We start from the raw sequence: 19,844 nt of genomic DNA, 5'->3' as shown, positions 1-19,844 counted from the left end.
TCTGTGGGAATGTGGACATACAACCCTCACCCCAACCCCTGCCAACCGAATACTTACTGTTTCGATCTCTCTCTCTCTTCTTATATTCACTGCCCATTGTTCCTAGAAAACCACAAAGCTTGCATTGACTGGTTGAAGAGCATGGTTCTCCAGTCTCAAGGCCTGTGCAGTTGACCTATATAATCTCACCTCTTATTAATTCCTTGCGTCTGTCTGTCCAAGGTGCGGTGCTCCTGTGTACTTCCTCATGATGCCTTCCTGTTTAGAGTGCTGTCACAAGTCCTCTCAGGACCAAATTATTTCTGCTGCATTCATACTGCAGCTAGCAACACTTGCACTGATTTGGGGACTTTAAGAGAGCAAGTATTTACACCTTCTCTTTCCACTTAGGGTTTGTACTTGCCTGCCTGACTAACCCGGAAGTCAGGAAGTGAGGGGACTTTGTTTAAAATGGTATAACTCTGAAGACATGGGCACTGTTTCCAGCCTCCTCCAGAGAAGAAACGAAGTTGCTTAGCCTATTTGGACCTATAAACCCTGTAACTCTGTTTGGTCATCTGTGTGTCCAGGCCACAGTATCGGGCTCTTCTCTCCTTTGTCCTCTCTTTTTATTTTATACTTTAGACAGTAATGCCACAGACAGTGAGGATTTTCTGCACCTTTTGTGATTTTCTTGGAGATCCAAGAAATTTGCTTGGAGATGATTTTAAAAAGATCATGTAGGATAACTTTCTTGGAGATCCAAGAAATTTGCTTGGAGATGATTTTAAAAAGATCATGTAGGATAACTCAAAAACTTGTTTACAGAAAATTTTAAGTATTAGTATTTGTTTTTGTGGCCCAATTTTTTTCTACCTCAAAATAATTTCGCAAATTAAATACAGCAGAGCGTTGGCACTGTGTTTATAGACATTTTTCTCTTTCTTTTTAACAGCTACATAATATTCCATAGAAATATCATAATAAGTTAAAACAAATTCTAAAAGCACGAAAATGTACATGTTAGTTGTACAATATGTAATTATTGTACATAAAATGATCAGCTGACTACAAAAAGGATAAACTTGGTAGATTATTGAAATTTTAAAAATTGTGTATTCCCAGATTTCTTTTGGTTTAAACTCTTCTGGGAAATAATTTCCCCAAGCCCTAAAGAGATTCATGTTAAGTGGTGTTCAGATTGAAAAACAATTGGCAAATACTTTTACTTCTTAAGGAATCAAGATAGTATTTAACAATTTTCAAGGAAATGGTAAAAATGAAACAACACAGCCAGTTGAGGTGAGTACATGCTTTGAAAGTAGACCCACTCAGTCTTAAATTTTCACCTCAACAAGATTTGGCCAAGTGATTTCATCCTGCTAGTTTCCTCATTGATAAGGGAGATACATTGATATTAGTACCTACCTCATTAGTACCTACCTCATGGGGCTTATGAAAAACAAAATGAAAAGTATTTGATACAAATGGGAATCATACACATACACACAGACAGACACACACATACATATGAGGTATCTCTTGTTCTCTCTGTCAACATGATCTGACTTTGGCTACAAATAGTATCTCAAATACTGTACTTCTTAGTAAACTTGCTTGGACTGCATCATAGGCTTATAGAAGAGCTCCTGGTCCTAACTATAGCCTTTGTCATCGTTGTTCTCATCTTCTTTATTTCTTATCCCTGGTCTTTCACTCAACACCTTGTCATTCAGGACCCCTGTTCATGCTGGCTCAAGTCAAGTAGATGGATACTAATCTACTCTAATACACACACACACACACACACACACACACACACACACACACACACTGATATAGATTATATACATATATATAATAGAGAAATTAGAATATATATAGGACTTAGAATCTACACTATTAAGCAAGGTCACATGACCTCAAAAACAAATGAATCACATCTTTTCTCTCATGCAGAATCAAGTCACTAACGTATGTGTAGATGTTGACAAATGTACTTGTGGATACCCTGTAACATGAAGAAAAGCTAAGCACAAGGGAATGATGTGGTCATTGATTTCAGGTCATTGATGAGTTAAGGGAACAGAGTAGTTTTTTCTGATTGAAATGTTGTCATGGAGTTTGGGCTTTTTTTTACTAGATGAATACATAAAATATATTCAATACTTAAAGAGTAAAATTTAATATGAAAAATCATAGATTCTACTTTGAGTTGCAGTTCTAACAGAACATAAGTTCATTACCTTACATAGGCTTTGGGTCTGGTATGTAGTGTTTTTATTTATTTGCATTTTTATAATAAGGCTTATGAAAAGAAAAATGGAATGTATGTAGGGGAATTTTGATCCTTTTCACAGTATCTGGCATACAGCAGGTGAACACTGAATGCAATAAATGTCTATTTATAATGATTGAGGTAAGAATTCTAGTTGCTGGATTTTTGACCAATTCCATCTTTATGTAACTTGTCACTATGCCTTATAGAGTGAGTGATCTTAGCCAATGGACATATTTGCTTTCTTCCTTAACTCTTAGGATATGACTTGGCTTTGCAATCTCTGGAAAGCAGGGCATGGAACCACTGTTGTTTCTATGTACCGTATATAGAATGCCCAGTTCTGGAGGTAGCCACGAGTCAGAGTATCTACCAGGGCTTGTGCTTGGAAAAGTTCATTGTCTGGCTCATGGGGCTATATGCAAAGAGCTAGAATCTGTCCAACTGTTGATGACTTCCAATCTTACCTATTTTAAGTTCTCAGTTTAAATACAATTTGCCTGGGAAGTTTCTTGAAAGTTTAATATTTGGTTTTGTCAGGTCAGTAGGAGAAACTCTGGTATACCATGAGTTTTCAATATATGGCCACTGCTTTAAACTCTGCTGTCAAAGCAATATGGTAGACCCAAGCCCAGAAAATGGTCCTGGTTCTGTTACCAACTCATTTTGTGTTCAACCTCAGTTTCCTTGGTTGTAAAGCAATCATATTAAATTAGTCACCCCCAACCTCCCCGCGGGATGCCTCAAATTACAAAGGCTAAGGCACCCAGGCTCTGCACTGCTCTTCCCCCATGTTCAGAATTCACATCTTCATTTTTCAGAGAAAAGATTTCCATTGATTGAAAGAAAATGCAATGGAAAACATGTGGAGCTGTGCATGGTGGTGCACACCTTTAATCCCAGCACTCAGGAGGCAGAGGAAGGTGGATCTCAGTGAGTTCAAGGCCAACCTTGTTTAAATACCATTTTCCTTTGTGTGTGGGAATGAACTCTCCATATGTAGTACTTGAAAGGCTCAAGTAGCCAGGCAAACAACAAAATGAGGAAAACAAGTGATGGTTGAAGAGACTGGTGGGGGAGGGGTGCCTGCTAAAAAGACAGTAGCTTCTGTTCTACCCCAGTTTACAGTTGTTGAAAAGGAATATTTATGCTATACCTTTAGTTTCCCAACACTTACCTTTTGTCTCTGTCTAACTCACCCTTTATATGTGAACTTTATATGATGGCCATTACTTAAAACACAGGCCAAACAAAAATGCCCAAAGCCATCTAGTTTGAAATCTATACACACACACACACACACACACACACACACACACACACTGTGCATATGTGTGTGTGTGTGTGTGTGTGTGTGTGTGAGAGAGAGAGAGAGAGAGAGAGAGAGAGATTCATATTTGTTGAGTATCTATGTCTAGTAACTAGGTAAACCTTTTGTACTAACCAAAGTATTTGGTTTTCACAATGATTCTATGAATTACTTCTACTACTACCATTTTGAGGTAGAAAATTTGGGTTAAGTGATTTGGCCAGTAAGTAAAAGCTTCTACAGATAGTCAATCCTATGTTTGAAAAAAGTCTCCTTGCTGGACTTCTAACCACATACACAGTTGACTGCTGGGCATGCAATGTGAATAAATGGCACATGGGCTGCTGTATGGTAGAAGCTGCGGAGTCATATGGAGATAGCTGTATGATACCAGTTCAGTGCATACATGTGCGTGATAGGATAAAATACTGAGTACTGTGTACTTTTATACTTTATGATTTTCTAATAAAGCTCAGTTAGATCATTGTCATTTTTTAAAAAGAAATTTTAGTCTTTCTCTTTGCTGCAAGCAAACCAGACTCACTAAGCTTTGGATCTAGTACCATCTGTGTCCAAGGGCAAATACCCCTTCTCCTTGCCATCTATAAACCCCACTCATGGAAAGGCTCCAAGTCTTGAGTGATGATCACTTCCTCTGGGCTAGAGTATGAAGAAGAAAGTAAATCTAGCAGGAGTGGTAAATCCCCACAGACATCGATAAGTACTTGAGGTCAGAGACTGCATCTTTTATAGTTTGTCTGCATACCAAAGTCATTAATATGAAGAGTCATCTTAGCAGTAGTGGTTGTAGTAGCGAAAATAATACAAAGAAGTTAGTCTCAGTCTGTGCTTTGCTATCCGCTTTCATGATGCCTAGGACTCAGGGATGTGTCTTTTGAGAAAGTAATGTGAAATCATCCCTCTCATGCTCCTCCTTTATTTCTGCTTTTTTCACCTAACCCTCATAAAATGTGTTTCAACCTTCAAAACTCTTGCCTTTAGGAATAAAACTATAAGATATTAGGAAGAAAAATAAAAATACTGTGGGGGAAAAAAACCTGTATGTTTATCTGTTTAGGTTGTTTCCCAGGGGCTTTTTAGGATACTTCAACACTATAACTTTTGTTTTTCCTTCTCTGACAAAAATATTTTCACTGTATATATTCATTGTGCATATACGCACATTTTATACATGTATCTGCTATTCATTGAGCCTGTCCTCCACTGCACTCCCCCCTCACTTTCCCCTTTCTAGCTTATCCACTTGATGTGGGGTGGGGAGAAGGAAAGAGCCAATGACCCTGACAGTATTCTTCTTGACAGTCCATACCCATCACGTGAGTGGAAAGTACCAAAACCCCATTTTCAGAACTGTATCTCGAGTCTCTGGCTCCTGAAGAAAACCAGTGTGGTTCCGATGTGGGACGGGAAGAGTGGTTTGCATTGGCACCGGCCCTGCGGGTGCTTTGGGGCTGGAGCACACACAGCTGTGGGTTACAGATGCTTGCTCTTCACTATTAATGTGGCCAGCATGTGAAACCATGCCACCGCAATACTACACAGAGGTCCATGCCTCTGATAGTTTGAGAAATTACTCCCAGCTGAAGAAATGTTTTCTTTGGAGGGCTGGAATACATTCCAGAACAGAAGGTCCTCTTTCAGAAATGGTAGAATTAACCACTGATTAATTCTAGTCTAGTGATGTTGGACTGGGCATTGGGGACTGCATCACATGTATCTAAGGGCTTGGCAGCTTTAACCAAAAGTACAAGGGGAGAAAAAAAGAAACGAAAAAATAAATTAAAGTTCCTTTAAATCTTTGGTTAATAACTTCTGCATTCCTTACTGCGTGTATATCACAGACCTTGTTGTATACACTCTCAAGGCATTGCATAGTTTCTTTGAGATCACAACTGCAAAGCATTAGTAGGAGCTGTCATCTGAGTTGAGGTATGATAGACATGTTTCTACCAATTATTATTTCCCTGAGGATGGGGGAATCAGGCCTGTATATACAAACAAAAGAAATGTGTATGGTGTTGGGTATCGCTTAAAGTTCAGTAACAAAAATTATCTTCTAGACAGGAATTTCTTCTCTCTCTCTCTCTCTCTCTCTCTCTCTCAACGTATGTGCTCCCTTCTAATGGTATACTTGAGAGAGGGTCTTCCATCTGCCATTGTTAGTGAGAATGTTTTCTCATCCAGGTTACAATTTCCATTGAAATAGTTGCATACAAGTATTCAGAAGTTAGTTTATTGACTGTTATTGCACTTCGGGGTATCTAATACATAATTTATTAGCTTGATGGATATGTGGCTACCTAACTATGGAGCATGAAATATGCACTGTTTCTCTAATACACTGTAGGGAGACCTGTTTATAAAGTATTTAGTATTGGTTTTATAATGCACTGTTGACAGCAGGAGACCACGAAGCTCAAAGATCAATCTCATTTTGGCCCACAGTATTAATGCTACTTTATAAAGCTATATGACAGGTCACTTAGACAGTGGTCCTTACAGAAAGGACTCTGTTAGGAAGGCTGGTTGTAGTGGCTGCCAGCACAGCAGATAAATGTCTTTGTCCATGTCCCTGAGGTATTTGTTCAGTGGCTGTTGATACTGGCCATGTGATGGAACTCATCATTTCCCTGGTCTCTAGAGGGATTCTGGACTAAAAGTGCTGAGTTCTCCTAATGCAATCCTCACTAATTGGGTAGAGAGTTGATGTGACTTTGGATCACATGGGCCTGGAGGTAGGAGTTAGCAGTAAGGGGTGGGGGGCTTACCTCCTCAGCTTTGTCTCATGTCTGCTAATGAAGCAATATTCTTAGACATCTCCTCTCTCCTTAATTCAAATCATATATGTGATATAGTTCAAAATATTTCCAGTTTTTATTTGCTTTGGGGAATTTCTTTAGCCAGGAGTAAACTTGCAGCCATTTTTTTAAAAAAAAATGCTTTGTATATATTTAGAATTGGGTTTATGAATAAATAAAGATCAAATAATTTGGTCTAAAATGTATTCTTGGCATTTTAATTCTTTTACATGAACTCATCAGTGTGGGAATGTATGTGATCACTATAGTTCCCAAAGTTCTGTTTCTTTCCTGGGCTATATGTTCTGGAGCAAGGCATTACTCTCTGCATTCAGAACCCTTTATTGGTTTTCAGTATTTCAGATTTCAGTGTCAGTATTTCCAACTCCTAACTACACTGCCTTTAAAAAAAAATTCTTTAAATTTTAAAAGATAAATAAATCTTAGAGAGAGAGAGAAAACGAATGCACCTATGTACATACATATGTATGTATGTATGTATGTATGCACCTGATTATCAAATCCCCTGGAGCTATAGTTACAGCAGGTGTGAGCCATCTCATGTAGGTACTATGAACTGAACTTGGATCCCATGCAAAAAAAAAAATTTGTACATGTTCTTAACTACTAAGCCCAATGCATTGTCTTAAAGCTAGCATTGTCTTGACTGGGAGGAGACTTCCTAAGTACTTTCAGGGGCAGCCCTCTCTGCAGTTGACCTGTCTTCTGGTCACCGCTCATGGATTCTGACCTTCATTGTGCCTTTTTAAGTAGACTGTTCCTTTTCTCTTCTCCAGTTGTTCTCTAGTTTGTGCTCTTAACTGGAGTCGTAATATCTGTTTCTTTTTAAAAACATTAAGTGTATTTATTATTGTTTTAAGTAAAATATAATTACATCATTTCTCTCCATTCCCTTTCCTTCCTCTAACAACTTCCATGGCCCCACCCTTGCTCCTTCTTAAGTTTCTGGCCTCATATTCTTTAATTGTTACAACATGGCAGGGCCTGAACAAGGACAATGAGGGGGGAAACGTGGAAGAGGGAAATCCCGTGGGACCCCAACCTCAGACAAGAACGGCAGGCAACTAAGGGATGCTGAGAGAGGTTGTCTTCCCTATGGAAGATGCCCTCTCATTGGTTATTCAATGCCAAGTGTCTGGTCCTCAAAGCATGTATATGCAAGCAACTGAGTAGACTGAGTAGGTCCTATTTACACACACACACACACACACACACACACACACACACACACCAATTCCTGAATTTCTTTGTTTTTGTTGGGTTGAGACAGGGTTTCTATGGGTAGCCGTGGCTGTCTAGAACTCACTCTGTAGACCAGGCTAGCTTCAAATTCAGAGATCTACTTGCCTCTGCCTCCTGAGTGCTGGGGTTAAAGGGGTATCCATCACTGCCTGGCCTTAATGCCTGAATTTCTTACCAGGGAACAATTTCTATATCATTCCTTTGTGTCTGAGGGATTTTTTTCCTCTCTTCAGAGAACCTTTTCATTTGTGTTCTTACCACATTCTCTCCTAGGACCCTTTATATCATTTTCCCTCTGGCTTAGATCTTCAATATCCTTCTCTCAACTGTCTTGGTGCCCTTCGCTCACTCTAGATTTTTCTTTTTAAACCTCCCATAGTGGAAAACAAGCTGTCTGTTCCTAGGGACACTTCTTTAAACCCTGCTAGCTTTTCAAGCCCCAAGGTTATTTTACTGTTCCTGCCGCAAATCACACATTCCTTTGCTCCTCAGACTGAGCTCAACTGTATTCTCCTTTCTCTAGAAGGTGCTGCCAGCCAGATCCCTAGTGTCACACTGGCTCTTGTGATCCACATGTTTAATCGTGTGTATGTGTCTGCATCTTGGGAGGGGGGCTTGTGTGTGCACATGCATGCAAGTGCCTACAGAGGCTGGAAAAGGACATTGGATCCCCTGGAGTTGGAATTAACAAGATTACAGGCAGTTGTGAGCCACCCAACATGAAAACTAACTTGCGCTCTCCACAAGAGCAGCGTGCTCTTAACCAGTGAGCTATCTGTCCCATGTCCTTACACATGTCCTGTCTGTCATTCCTAGGGCTTTAATTTCATTCCCACGGTGTCTTTTGTGTTTTGCTTTTTTTTTTTCATCAGCCTTATCTGCTTATTTTACCTGTTTATTATAATAGTTCCCTGATTGATCTCTTAGCTTCCTTTTAGTTATGTTTTAATGTGTTGTCATAGATGTACTTTCTTTAAAAATATTAATATTTGCCCTGTGTTGAGGTTGTCTTTTTGTAGAGTTGGTTGATGACTTTGTGGATAACAGAATAGCAACTGAGTGGACTGTGGGACTCTTACCCATAGTTCCATTACCCACGCATCTTCCCATTTATTACTGCTTTATCCATCATCCTCCCTGCGCCCTAGTGAAACTAGATCACTTCTCTAGAGGAATATTGGTGGTCTCTCAGGGCCTAGAACAAAGGCAGCCTTTGCTTAGATGCTTCTTTCACATATCAGTGGGAAGACATCCTTCCCTAAATCATAAGGATCTACTGTGCTTGCCTTCACACTATCTCTATTTATGTTAGGTCGTTTTCGCGCATGGCTTTTATTCTGTAGTAGATTATAAACCTGTGAGCAGGGACCATGTCTTATTTTGGTGTTCCCCACAGCTTCTTGTCCTTGGTATGTGAAGCTTGATAAATAGTTCTTCAACAGTGAGTAAAAAGGTTTATAATGATTTTCTTGATGATTAGTAGAAGAAAATGGAGTAAGTTGGGGTATTGACTGGAGTGTGGCTCAGTGGTAGAACTTGTGTTTGGCAGCCCCGGTATCAGATACCCACATGACTGTCCAGTTCCTCCTTAAAGAAAGAATCTTAAGTGCAATGCTGCTTTGGCTTCTTAGCACACAGGCTTGCACTCAAGAAGCCCTGAGTGGCTCCCCTGTCCTGTCACCCCTCAGTGAGCTATTCTGTTATTCCTCATTGTTGTTTTCTTATGGTTCATATATTTAACTGTTGGTTGCTATACACCTTAGTAATTAACTCTTTTTACAAGTGTTTGAGTGGTCAGAGGAGTATATTATATCTGTAGTTTTTAAGATAAAGTATCTTGATGCAACCAGGATTTCTGTAAAATACTGCCTGCAGACTATATAAAATTTCCTCTTCTAATCTCTCAACAGGCACATTTTGTGCCCTCCCCGCCTCCAAATTGCCTCAGTTACAAATCGGAAGGCAGGCTTGGTGACCAGGACTGGCAAGCACATTTTAAAGTCCCATGCTGTGGAGTTGATCCATCTCAACTTGAGGTATGTTGTTCTTTCTTATTTAAGTCACTTAAATATGCTCACATTCTCTGACTGTCCTACTGAGGTTTGTTCCCACATAATTATTCTTTGTTCCACCCTCTTACTGTCTTTCACACTCATGTGCACGCTAGGAAATGAATGTGTTTACTTGCTTCTCAACAGTTTTTAACCTCTGAAGATACTGCATGAAGTAGAATTTTGTGGCAATAATTCGAATGATTTTGATTGTGATAAAGTATCTTCTTTTATTTCATCCCCTTTTCCCCCTTTTCATTTTTTACACATAGTTCTAGGGAAGATTTATTCTAATTGTCACTGTTTTTAAAATGGATGTGTTAGTGTAGTAATCTTTGAGAATTGAAATGTAACACATATGTAACACACACGCACACACACACACACACACACACATACACGTGCAGACTAATGACTTTCCCTAAGATGAGCATAACCAGGACAACAGCTGATGGACAGACAGTGCAGTTGTGTGTGAAAAGCTTCCTGCCTGCTTGCGTCCAGCCGAGGTCCTACAGCAAAGGCCCCCACTCTCCCATTTAAATTTTTTTAATTTGAAAAACAATCCAGAAATCATACAAATTTTCTTTGCATCAATGTTTTTCACTTAAATGTATGTTTGTGTGGGCATATGCATGATTTTGTGTGTAAGCATGTTTTTGTGTCTAAGTAGTTTGTAAGGGCTTGTGTATGTTTGTGTATGTATGCATGTATGTATATGTGTGTATGTTCTTGTATATGTGTTTGTTAGTATGTGTGCATGTGTTTGTGCATGTATGTGTGCGTTTGTGTGTATTTATGTATGAATGTGTGTTTGTGAGTACTTGTATATGTGTTTGTATGTATGTATGAGTGTGTTTGTGTTTGTGTGTATTGAGCCTTGTAACAGGGTTTTCTTATGCAGAAGTGAATCTCAATCTTCCTTCTTGACAGTAATTTAAACTATTACTGTGACATTTTTACTAGAGCTGCCAGCATCTCAGGCTACAGTTTTTAGAAGGAAGTAAATAAAAGCATTAATATTATCTTTACAATCCCACAACTTTCGTGGTCATATGAAAGTAATTCCCCAGTGCACTTCCGTGCCCCAGCCTGTTGGATTTTTGTCTTTTGCTTTTGCTTTTTATTTTTATCCTCATAGTCATTTAAGGAAAGATACCACTGATTCTTTCAGAAGATTTTTCTCACAGGACATCAACTGAAACTTGTGATAGTAAGACAGCTTTTGTCACTGCTTGTGCACACAAAAAAATTAAAGTCACTTTTTTACTTTTTAGATCAAAACAAAATAGGAAAATGTTTGATCTTTTGTAGGCATAAGATTTGTACTGACTGAAGATGCTTTTTTGAAATGTGAATCTTGATTCCAAGGTTTTCTCATTTCCTTAGCATTTTGTAAGCTACCTGATCTACTGTACCTAACCACATCTGTCCATTTTCTGATCTTTAGCATCCATGGATTATAGCCTTTGAGCGTTTCGTGGAAGTGCATTCTGGCGCTCAGCCCTGACTAGGGTGTCAGACACAGCATCTCAGGCAAGTTAGACAAGTGTCAATTGGAGCATTTTCTCCTTTTCAGTAAAGCGTTTAGGTAATATTTTCCTAAGGGGAATGTTAATGTCACTCTCTGAAGTAGCTCGAACCTTGTTTAAGGGGCTTGTGTTCCTTTTCTGGTTACATAAAGATATTTTTACTGCATAAGGTTTTCTCTGTCAGTATTGGTCACCATTTTCTTCTCTCAGTGCATAGCTATTATATATGTCTCGTGCACTGATGTGATTGGTGTTCCTGTGAGTTCACATCTGAGTATTTAGTGTGTCTATAATGGTTTGGCAGAAAGCTGACTATAAATGAAGGCATGGGTACTCTTATTTAAAAATTGAACAATGGTCTTATTCCCCGGAATCTTTGGGCTGTTTTGGCTGAAGCTACTATAGGTTGAAATGTCCAACTAGGTTGTCAAAGCCATCTGGCATTTATATATAGTTACATATGAATATTATAAATATGAAGGAACAAGTGAATTCTAACACAGACTCTTGGAGGAGAAGGATTGAGATGCCAATCAAAGATGATAACATGAATTTAGATTTTTCTTCTCCTTTTCATAAAGACCCTTTAAGCTAATTTTAAATTAGCTATTTCATGGACTCTAAACCTAAATTCTTACCATAAAGATTTTAATAGAAAGAGTAATAGACTGTGTAGTTTAGATCGTTTACATATGACACTTGGTTACATTTAGTTGTTGGTGTGCATGAATCACATATCTTTTTGAGGATAGGATCTCACTCCTATCTGCTTTGAAACTCACTATAGAGATCAAAGTGGCCTGGGATTCACAGAGGTCTGCCTGCCTCTGCCTCCCAAGGGCTGGGATTAAAATCTGAACCACCATGTACCCCCATGTACCCCCTGCCCATGCGTCATCCTTTTAACCTGAATTAAAGACTGCTACATACATGTCAGTCTGCTACATACAGCTCAGTCACCGAATAAACTGAAACAACAAAAACAATTGCTAAATAAGAAAAATTTTCCTGGTTTCTTAAAATTTAAACATGAGGACCCATGATTACCAGATGTTACCATTTGGGAACATTGGCAATCGAGACACAGTTGTCCATCTCTTACAGAGATCGAAATGGAAAGAAAGAAACTGGAAATCAGTTGGCAAGCAAAGATTTAGGTGTAAATATTAGGTGAATCTTAATTGTAACAATGAGTATCTTTACATTAAGGAAGATAATTCATAGAGGCAGGCAGATCTCTATGAGTTCGAGTTGAGGCCAGGCTGAGCTATATAGTAAGTTCCAGGACAGTCAGAGCTATGTGGAAAAAAAACCTGTCTCAAAAACAAAACGATACAAAGCACAAAAAAAAAAAAAAAAAAAAAAAAAAAAAAAAAAACTGTAACAACCAAACAAAACCGAAAAGATAATTCAGATCTTGATCTTTTATTTATCATTTTTTATTTTTATGATCTTTTTTGGTTATTTTACTTATTTACATTTCAAATGAACAACATTATCAACCAAGCAGCTCTTGATCTTAAGAAGTACTTTTAAATGTCATTTCTTCTTTTCTCCACAGAGTGCACATAGATGTGCTTGTGTACTCATTATGTTTGGGTTTATATGTGTTAAGGGAAATGAATATTTTACTGTCCTCTCATCAAATTGTATAAACAGAGATAAGTATACAATTATAAAGCAAACAAAAAAGTGGAAATTAAAATTTAAAATAGAAATTATTATTTAAAATTTAAAATTGAAATTATTATTAGCTTTACTTTTTCCTATTCTTTATATTGAACCAAATTTGTTCCTCCTTAACTTTGTGTCTGAAAAGAAATGGCATAATAAAGTAGGGGTGTCAGGCTTCACTAGGGGAAAGGGTGGCAGGCTTCACTAGGGGAAAGGGTGGCTGTCAACCTTCTTCCTTAGGAGTATGGAAGTGAGGGAAATATCTGTTCAGAGGAGTTTTCCTTCATTAGTTCTTTCCCCTTTTTTTTCCACTTAACACATCTGTTAGCATTCCACACAGACCAACAGATGTTGCAAAGCAAGTCCTACACTTCGTTCTCAAGAAAAATGACATTTCCTCAGTTGCCTGCCCCACCTCTGTGACTGAGACCAGCCTGCTGCTCCTGCATAATTTGCATATATTAAGTTATGTGCCTTAATGCATTAGGAACCTGAGCTTCAGCATTCCTTTATATGTTAAGGTTGCATGTCATTAGTGACTAGTTTACAGGCTGCCTTAGAGTTCTGAGAAGGAAAGGGATTTGAGGATGGCAACCTGATTCTGTACACTGAGAGTGGATAGCCAGTTAGCAATATTTTTTTCTATAAAATAGATGAGTTACAGAAAGCTCGAGCTGTCCCACCACGAGGAGGAAGTGCTGATTGTCATGCGATGTGGAGAGTCATTTTTATTATTTTGGCAAGAACAGGGACAGTTTTGTCTTGACAAGCCATTAGATGAATACCAGCATGTGTCACATGAAAAACCACTGATCTTTAACCCAGGTCTGTACTTAACCAAGCTTTGGAAGTAAATTGTGACTGAAGGAAGAGCAAAGGCCAGTACACTGTCATTACAGATTACAGAGTCTGCTAACAGCGGGAGAACTGAGCCCAGGGAGTCACAGGTGCGGTTCTGTAAGCCGTCAGTAGTCCTGCGGATGCTTCTTAAACTGTGTGCACAAGCCATACATTTATTTTATATTTGTTCAGGATTTACGTTGTAGCCCTAGGTAGGGAGGAAAAAAAACTGAAAAAGAAAGAAGAGAGAGAGAGAGAGAGAGAGAGAGAGAGAGAGAGAGAGAGAGAGAGAGAGAGAGAGAGAGAGAGAGAAAGAAAGAAAGAAAGAAAGAAAGAAAGAAAGAAAGAAAGAAAGAAAGAAAGAAAGAAAGAAAGAAAGAAAGCCTTCAAGTGCTTTCTTAGTGCAGGGCCTGAGTTTCTTAGCACAGAACCACGACCTTTATATAGCTTCTATGTTCCCAGTCACAGAATGACCTTAAGAAAGCCCTGTGTTTTGAAGAAATTAAATCCAGTGAAGAAAAGTAAAGTTGGGTATGGTGGAGCACACCCTTAATCCTAGCACTGGAGAGGCAGAGGCAGGCAGATCTCTCGAAATCAACCTGGTCAATAAAGTGAGTTCCAGGCCAGCCAGGGCTACATGATGATACCCTGTCTTTAAAAAAAAAATAATTGTAATATATATAAAGAAATGATGGGTTATATCATTTCATGAACAAACAAACAAATAAACAAAAAGCAACACAATAAATAAACTAGTTTATTCCAAAAGTATATGCAAAAGAGCATTCTTTGTCCTGTCAGTAGTCAGTAACTGTGACTAACTTTTCCATCACTGTGTAATTTTTGAGAAAATAAAAGAAAAGACCCAAATTTACCTCACTACAAAATATTAAAAAGATAGTAACATTCTAAGCAATCACTTGTGGGAATTACTGCTTACAGAGCGAACAGGAAAGAACACACTGCCTTCCTCTGTTGGTGGGATTGCACTGCACCTCCCTGTAGTCTTGTTATCCTACACTAACTGAAATGCAAATTCTTTGTAACTAATTGGATCTCATTGAGGGTACATGCACAGTGTGTCGTTATGTGCAAAAAGGTTTTTAAAAGTATGAATTTCCTGTAATTACAACTTTTAATTACTATCCAAAGTGTGCAAATAGTACAGGGTTAGTATATATGCTTAACTTTAAAAAATATTGTTGGAAACATGACTGGTGAAATGTTTGATAAATACCAGATAAAAACAAATGTGTAATTGTAGCATCTGTAAATTGAATTTAAACTATTTTTTAAAATTAACATTTAGGATTTAGAATTTGAAGCCAGTTGAGTATAATGATGGCATGTTAATAGTACAGGTTTTTTTTAAAAAATAAATAAATAAAAACATTGTAAGTGTTAAAACATCATTAGTTATTTCCAGAGCTGCTTACCCTAACCTTGTCCAGTATTCTGGTCTTATGTTACTGTTGTAAAAGTATTTCAGAGTTGTATGTATGTGTGTGTGTGTGTGTGTGTATGTGTGTGTGTGTGTGTGTGTGTGTGTGTTACTGCTGTGTGTTATGAAGAAGAGTTAGTTACTCCTAGTTCTACAGTTTCTTCAGGACCTTGAGAGCTCCTTGGTGGACCTCTCATTGTACACAGCCTAACTCTCAGTCTCAGGGACTGTGAGGAATGTCACGTGACCTTTCAGATTTGTGATCCCCTAATCTGAAGTACACGACTTTGAATCAGGAAGAAAGCAATAATTGTGAAAACGATGTTTATCCCCATGGCCTAGTTGTAAATAACTTGGATACAAAGGATTTCAGAGGGTTATTCTGTAATCTACAGAATGTTGAGCCAATGGAAAGCCTCAGGAGATGTCTTGGTGCCTTGGTTTTGTTGTTAGTCATGGACCTGAGTCTCTAAAAAACAATTCAAGTCTCTTACTGGCTAGAAAAGCATCAAGGTTCTACATTTCCCTATGGAAATGGATGGCAAGTTCACATAACATATTTTGGGAATTTCTATAGGAGTCAGAATTTTATTTTCTAAAATTTATTAAAAAATGGTTTTAAACATAATAAACAAAACATAAATAAACATTCAAGGTTTGTACTTTAGCATGTTTATATATAGCTAACTCTTTGGACTGGTGTCTGTTGTTATAATGAAGCTTTTACTTTTTTTTAACTGATTTTAGGAATTAACTAAAATTTTGTTTGACAAAATCCATCTAGGAGGTGCAGTACTGTGTAATTGTTGTGATTTTTCTTGTGAATCTTACTAGGCTATCCTGATGTTTTTAAGGCGTGGCTATGGCAGGAATATTTAGGTAATAGTTTTGCTGCAGACTTGTTCGGTTAGACCTTGCAGTCAGAGAGACCGGTTTGCATACTCTGGGTAGCATTTTGTCAGAGGACTGTGGCTGGGCATAGCAGATTTGGATGTATTAGCTAGTCAACCTAATAACCCTGTACAGACTGAATTGATTTTCTAGGAGAGAGTTTATGAACTAAATAAACTTGGGGTTGGTGTCTTAATAAACTGCTTCTCTCAGTCTGTCACATTTAGTTATGGAGCTGTGCAGTTTAGGGGGGAAAAGGGCTAATTCCGTTACAGATTGTTCACAGCAGGGTCTCCAAATTAGCTCTTTGTTTTGTAATGCCACCTTGCTTGGGCTCCTGTTGAGCACATTTCTCAGTTTTGCCCTAATGAGTTGCAACACTGATAATGTGGCTGATGTTTCATTGATTTCACTATCACTTGCTTGTCTGGTAATTGATCCGTTGCTGAGCCTCTAGTTAATTATATCGGTTTTGACCTGGCCGATCCCTGGGGAATTTCAAGTCTTGCAGAATAACAGTTTTAATAAAAGAGTATTACTGCAGGTGCTTGCTGCTGCATGCCAGTTGATTTTTGTGGTGTGGTGTGGTGTGGTGTGTGTGTGTGTGTGTGTGTGTGTGTGTGTGTATGTGTGTGTGTGTGTGTGTTCGTTCGTTCGTGCCTGCATGTGTGGGGGTTAGGGGAAATACCTGGGAAAGAAGAGGATCTCAGAACTGAGAAAAAGGGGTGGGGCTGGAAAAATGGGAAGAGGGAGTGAGGGAGAGTGTGGAAGGAGGGGGAAGGACTAGGAGAGAGGGAGAGGAAGCAGAAGAGGCCAGAGAGAACATGCAGAGGATACAACAGTGCTTGAGGGGAGCGAGGAGGAAAAGGGGGAAAAGGACATCAAAGTTAGAGAAAGCAAAAGCATTTGTTGCAAAGTTTCACCCTGTGCAGCCTGAGCCCTGCCTTAATTTATTTCTTTGTTTCCCGCGAAAAAGAGAAAAAGCCACTCAACAAATGTATCTTTCTGACTGTGAAAGACTTGGTCAAAGTGTCTGCTGTCTCGAAGTAGGTCTTGCAACTGAACAGTCATAAAGCGCAGGGCCCTGACAGCAGTGGGTTTGACTTCTGGTGTCTGGAGCAGCTGGACTCAGAGCCGAGCGAGGCTGTGCAGGCTTCCCTGCCGGCCGGGTCAAGCCGAAGGGCGGCAGGCTGCACTCAGGCTTGCTCTCGGCCTCCGTTCCGGCTCTCGGTGGCTCGGTGCCTTCGCTCTCCCCCGTGCTCCCCTGGCCCCGGTGCAGCCAGCTCGGCTTGCCACCCGCCCGCCGCCCGCCGCCCGCCGCCCGCCGCCCGCCGCCCGCCGCCCGCCGCCCGCCGCCCGCCGCCCGCCGCCCGCCGCCCGCCGCCTGGCATGGTGCACTCACACTGGGCGCGGCCCCTGCGTTCTCCCAGAACCGCTTCTCGCTCAGCAGCTGCCGGCAGCTCGGCTGCTGCCCTGCCGGGAGAGCTGCCAGGAGAGTGCCAGGGCAGCAGGGGAGGGATCATTAATCACACGCAGTGCTCGGTGATTTGCACCCTGCGTGCCCGGCTCCTCTTGCACAATTGCAGGCTCTCCGGCTCCGCGGGGGAGCGAGGGAAGGAGGGGGCAAAGGGGAAACAACCCAGAAACTTTCCTCTTGGACTGTGCTCAAGTGAGGGAGGGAAGTTCCTTTGGTGCCTCCCTCCTAGACACGTCTTGCTTTTCAGAAGCCTACCCCAAACCCATACAAAGCAAGAGTTAGTTTATCTTCCATGCAGCACCAAAGTAGTACTAACAAATATACTGGGATGTTAAGTAGATGGCAGTTGTTTAAAGATTGGTCTTGCCCCACTCGTTTAAAATAACTGCAACTGCTCTTGTGTATGTAAGAGTTCGCGGAAATTGAATACTTTGGGGTAGATTTTAAAATGGTTGGTAATGAAATAAAACTACTTTCAAGGCTGTAAACTGCCTCAAGTTTAGAAATAACAATTGCCAAAGAAAGTGCATAAAGCCCTGCTCTTGAACATTTAATTGGTAAACAGTTTTATCAGCCAGTTTTAGATAGGAGAAATGTATTTGAATAAGGTGTATTTGACATCCTGCAGAGGGACCCTGATAACTGCTGATCTAGTAAGCTGGGATTTAAATGCAATCAACATAAGCCCAGTAAGCAACTCTTTATGTGCAATCCTTTTTTTTTTTTTCACACTGAAAAGTTCCTTTCTTGTCTGACAGAGATGCTGCTTGTCTCTGCAGAACACTTTTCGAGATGCTTTTCTGAAGCACTTTTCTGTCTGGGTGGCTCTCTTGTGGTTGGAACAGAGTGTGTTTTCACTAACCTTAGAATCTAATAACTTGTTCCCCACTAAAATTTAGATATCAGCAATCCGGGTTTTCCTTGAGTTGTGTGTATGTACATGTATGCTGTGAAAGGTTAGATTGCTTTAGGTTTTTCCCTCTAGTGAAAAAAGAGTTAATAAAACAGATAGAGATAATGATCAATTGATAAAAGGCTATTGAACCACATAGATGTGTTAGATTGCTGCTTTGGCAAGAGCCCATTTCCAAGTAGATTTGCATCTAAGGAGACTTTAAGTGATGCAAAACATTTAGGACTAAAAGAAATAAAAGCAAATTACATAAAAATAGGTCAGAATTAGGAAAATAATTTAAATTCCTCATAGAGAAACTTGTATGATCAGCTCACCGTGGTGTTTTCTGTGTGTTTGCTTGTGTACCTGTATGAATGTATGTGGACTGTGAGCCTTGGTGCCTGTGAGAATAGACACAGGGAAGGCCTTTATGCTTGATGAACAGATTATGACACAGAACACTATGACAAAGGATGAAAATCACAAACTTAAAAAGTATTGTAAATCAACCATTTTGCTGTAGTTTGTTATTATTTTGTTTTGTGTGTGTGTGTGTGTTGTTGTTGTTGTTTTGGTGTTATTAGTGATGCTTAGCTTCCCATTTACTTTCAGAGTTACTAAAAGTTTACCTTTTGTGCATTTTGGAAGTCATCTAAGAAGAGTATATGTTTACATGTGTAGATGTGCTTTTCTTTCTCTTTCAAGATGCCATTTCAGAGTGTGTAGTCTTAAATTCAAAATCTGCCTAAATATAAGCCTGTGCTGTGCATGCCTAATGTTTTTGTTTGCCTTATGGGTAGTGGGTCAGCAGTGCTGGTTCAGTGTGAGTGGGACAGAGTGTGTGCATGGGGGATGGGGTGGGGGAGGGAATGATTCCTGAAATGCTCTCTTAAAAGTCAACAGTTTTGAAGAATAATAGTTTCACTATCCACATTAAGCCACCTTTTGCTAAAGATAAAAAGTTTTTTTTCTAATTTAATCAAATATGTACAATTCTATATATATAATTGTTTAGGATAAAAGAGGCTTTTCTGCTTGATTATTTTAATCTCTGAGTAAAAATTTAGCTCATAGAGTGAATGAAATCTTTTAAGTACAGTTTTTCACAGTTTTCTATAGTAGAATAAAATTTAATATTTCCTTGAATATCTTGGTAAGCATTGGACAAAACTGACAACTAGAGCCAGTAAAAGATGTTTAAAGACTGAGCTATAGAGAACTCACCACATACGATGTTAGCTACAGAAAAATGTATGCTTGGGAATCGGATGAACGCTGAAGTTGAAGAATCTAGGTCTGTGTCTTCTAAATGTAAGCTAGGCAGAGGCATGGGACAATCTGCATCTTGCATTTCCCCTGAACAAAGTTAGATTTCCTTAACTGTAAATCTTTCCT

At 39.3% G+C, this 19,844-nt stretch overlaps 1 long non-coding RNA gene across 6 annotated transcripts in view; it reads left to right on the top strand.

The window, feature by feature from the left end:
* The window catches only part of LOC127675187 (uncharacterized), a 127,828-nt gene that overhangs the window by 75,094 nt on the left and 32,890 nt on the right, over positions 1–19,844 (top strand). For 5 of the 6 annotated variants that reach the window (XR_007975448.1, XR_007975445.1, XR_007975447.1 and 2 more), the window contains one exon: positions 9,559–9,684. The exons of the other annotated variant lie outside the window; for it this stretch is intronic. This is a non-coding gene — a long non-coding RNA (uncharacterized LOC127675187). The remainder of the gene's footprint in view (positions 1–9,558; positions 9,685–19,844) is intronic. 6 annotated transcript variants of the gene reach the window in all.

Source organism: Apodemus sylvaticus, chromosome 1 (genome assembly GCF_947179515.1).
Source record: "Apodemus sylvaticus chromosome 1, mApoSyl1.1, whole genome shotgun sequence".
Lineage (NCBI taxonomy): Eukaryota > Metazoa > Chordata > Mammalia > Rodentia > Muridae > Apodemus > Apodemus sylvaticus.
This window is presented reverse-complemented; position numbering and strand designations above follow the sequence as displayed.